This window comes from Triticum dicoccoides, chromosome 7A (genome assembly GCF_002162155.2).
Source record: "Triticum dicoccoides isolate Atlit2015 ecotype Zavitan chromosome 7A, WEW_v2.0, whole genome shotgun sequence".
In the NCBI taxonomy this organism is placed as follows: Eukaryota; Viridiplantae; Streptophyta; class Magnoliopsida; order Poales; family Poaceae; genus Triticum; species Triticum dicoccoides.
Window position 1 is genome coordinate 643,504,339 of NC_041392.1, and position 3,820 is coordinate 643,508,158.

Below are 3,820 nucleotides of genomic sequence, written 5' to 3' on the forward strand. Positions count from 1 at the left end.
CCAGTGCCAAGGCTATGCCTCGCATGATCTTCCTTGAAAGATCTGAAATAAAAAATGGCATGATAAACACTGTCAGATACGATCGATGAGCATAAAAGAATAAGTAATTCAGATAAGTGGACTTTGTAGAAGGCTTATATAGTTTTCCAGCAGCGTGTCAAAATTTGATGGATAATCTGGCCTGCATGGAAGATAAACTATTCAGCTCTTTAAAGCGTATTAAGTAGTAAAGGAGCATTTTTTTACATGGTGAACATACTGACATCAATAGGTGTCTAACAGTGTTACCTTCAGAAAAGCAGGCAGTGAACCGTTTTCTGAAAAAAATGTGACGACGGCTCTCTAAAATATACCTTCAGAGAAAAGAACAGAGAAGGGATCCTAAAGAAAAACAGAGAAGGGAAGTTGAAAACATACCACAAATTAGATTCTTCCATTGGTTTAGCATGATTACCATATCTGCCCGGTTCGATAGGCATGTAGCATTGCAAATTTTTTCTAAGGGTTTAGCTAAAAATGACATAACAATTTAAACAAGTATTACAAGAAATTGAGGGACAGATGAACTTACATGAATTGCTTCATGCATATTAGGTTTACCCTTGGTAACATTTTCTCCCACTCTAATACCCTCTGATGATAGACCACAAGAAAGTTCATTGCATATGTACTTATGTAGAGATATTCCAAGGACCAACCAACTAGCTACAAGAAGAGTTGGGTTTTTATTCAGATATCACACCTATAATCACTCTGAGGTGTCATTTTGATCTTCAATTTTTCCTCGTGAGGGAGCTGAAAGAACTTCTGTGTGACGTCCCTGACTTCCATCATTAGCGACTCATCCCATGGCCTTTCTGTTAATAATGGACATCCGGTCTGCTGAGTTCTTTGAGGGTGGAGAATGTCTGAATAATAACTCGTGAATTCAGAGAAGACTGCAGCAACCTATGTTCTGAATAACTCATGAACGCACTTGCAGAATTGCTCTTTCAGAAAGGATGGTGGAACTGAGCCCGGATTCCGCCCGCTACTGACAACAGCGCTCGGCCGTGACCCGTGATGGTTAAAGCATCTCCAGCCGTTGGCCCTCAAGGAGGCGCTAAAAATCGCCCCTGGGGGCGCACCGGCGCAAAACGCGCGCTGGGGGCGTGATGCCACCCAGTCGCGGCGCCCAAGAATTTTTGTGAAAATTAAAATGAGGCACAAACATGGCGCAAATTCAACCATTTTCGGCGAGTTCATACATATTTCGGCAAGTTCAAACCAAATTCAACCAAACACGGCGAGAGTTTATACATATTTAAAATATTTTACAAAAAAGAAAAAAACACACTACTAGGCCCGCCGTCTCCCTCGCCTCGCCGCTCGTTGCCGTTCTACATGTCGAGGAGGCTATAGAACCGTGTGTAGTCGCCGCCGCCGTTGTCGTCGTCGTCGTCGCCTCCGCCGCGGCCGCCATCCCTGCTGCAACCCTCCCCTGGTTGGCGCGGCGGGTTGGACGGTCCGGCGGCGTCCTCGTCGTCGTCGCTATCGAGGATCACGACGCCGTGCTCGTCCTCGCGCCCACGCTTGAGGGCGGCGATCTCCTCCAGGGCCCGGCGCTGCCGGACCATCTCGTCGCGGAGGTAGTCGTCGCGCGCCCACCGTAGGGCGTCCTCGTCGGAGAAGCCGCGCCGAGCTAGCTCCTCGTACTCCGGGGGGAGGCTGGGCTCCGGTTTGGGCGCGACGAAGACGAGGCGGCCAGAGGCGGGGGTGGATTCGGCGATGCGGACACCGGAGCGGCGGGTGCGCCGGCTGACACGCGTGTCCTGGGGCTCCGGCTTGACGGGGCGGAGGCAGGGAGAGCCGGTCGACCGACCGGACGAGGAGGAGGACGCCCCAGGGTCCATGCGCCTCGGCGTCCACGAGCTCCCACAGCGGCGAGAGAAGGACGGGGGCTCGCAGTACTCCAGCCTCGGCGTGTTGCCGCCCTCGATGTACTCAAGGACGGCCTCCAGCGTTGGTGGCTTCGAGCTGCTCGGTGTGACGGCGGCGGAAGTACGGCTCCCAGAGCGGACTGTCGGGGACGTAGCGCGGCCCCTCCCTCGCCGCCCGTGGCAGGGAGGCGCGGATACGTGCGATCTCCGCACGCCGTGCCACCCCGGTGGGCGGTGGTGGCACCGGGACCCCGCCGGCGCTGATTCTCCACGCCTCAGGCACCCGCATGTCCGGCAAGACCGGGTACTCGGTCTCGAAGAGGAGCCAAGCTTCGTCCTCGTGAAGGTGGCGGCGGCTGAAGCCGTTCGCCGCCGCGCCGTCGCCTGGGAATCGTTCGGCCATTTCTTTGAACTGGGACGGCGAGGGGAGAGGAAGGAAGGGGAGAGAGGGTGCGTCAGCGGTGGAGACTCTGTGCGTGCCACCGGCGCGCTGGGGGTTGGCTTATATAGGTGGAGGCTCCGCGAGCACGCGTGGCCGCCGCGTCTACGCGTGGCATGCGCGGGGACACGCGTCGTCACGCCTTCACTGCGCCGCCCGTGAGGCATCAACGACGGAGGCTGACCGGTGCGGCAGCGTGTGGCAGCTTTGGCATTGATTCGCCGCGGGAAACGAGGCGATGAGGACGATGAAGCGGCGAGAAGCGAGACGAGTCGCTGGCAAGGAGGGCCCATGGCTCTTTCGCGCCAAAAACGATTCGCCCAGCGCCCCCGAGCGCCCCCCAGCACGCCGGATTTGGGTTGGGTCCGCCGGCGCCAATTTCAGCCCGAGCCGACGAAAATTGGGTCCTTGGGGCGTGACTGGGCCGATTTTTTAGCACCGGCGGCCGAAAAGTCGCCTAGGGGGTCTTGTTGAGGGCGCGGCTGGAGATGCTCTTAGCTGTAGATATATATAGCTCCGGGCGTGTGCACGCGGCTGATTCTCGGCAGACTGCCCCTCGAGCCGTGGCGTTCGCCAGTGCTGTGATCACAAAACAGCGGCGCGAGCAACTCATTAGCCAGCGCTGTGATCGTAAAATAGGCCTTGCAAAAGGCCTTCTATGTTTAGGCCCACGCAAGAGGCTGGCTTGGTGGCATTGTACCGTCAGGCGCGAGCAGTTCGTTTAGTACCACCTCGCTAGGCGAGGAGAGGATAGGAGGGTAGGAGGGGACTATATTTCAGTGCCTTAAGGCACCTGCCTTTGTGTCTATGACATGTGGGCCCAATAAGTGGCTAGCCCACATGTCAGTGACCCAAAGGCAGGTGCCTTTAAGGCACCGAAGCTGCATCCGGTAGGAGGGGATAAATAGAGGGGTAGGGCAGCGGTTCAACTCATATCTTTCTCGGCTTTTTGGCTAAGATCAAGTGTAGTATCTGTTCTTATCAGTTTAATATTTGATATGTGAATCATGTGCCCACAATGATATTAAATTTATTTTTTATGGGAGAGAGACCACCACAATGGCTTGCCATTTGGTCCCTCAGGTGTTGCCCATCAACTTAAAATTTTCATTTCTTGAGATGGGATGCTTGTAATTAGATCAAGGCCAGAGGCCCTCAGATTAGCCTTATCCCTTCGCACAAAAGTCAACTCTCTCCTTCTTCCTCACGCACGCATTCCTCGTCAGAAGAAAAAAGGGGGGTATCCCTTCGCACAAAAGTCAATTCTCTCCTTCCTCACGCACACAATCCTCGTCAGAAGAAAAAAGGGGAGCGCCGCATGCAGCCCACATGCACCCACGCCTCCGGTCAATCCCCGACCACCTGCCCCACCCCCACCACGCAGGTCGCCGCCCTCGCCGCGGGTCGGAGTTTCCCGTCGCCGTGTCTCTGAAGGAAATATGCCCTAGAGGCAATAATAAAA

The 3,820-nt window shown here is 55.0% G+C and overlaps 1 pseudogene; it reads left to right on the forward strand.

Annotated features, from left to right (window-relative positions):
• The first annotated feature begins 3,290 nt into the window (after nucleotides 1-3,290).
• On the forward strand, nucleotides 3,291-3,465 carry LOC119334791 (annotated as a pseudogene).
• Nucleotides 3,466-3,820: the final 355 nt, after the last annotated feature.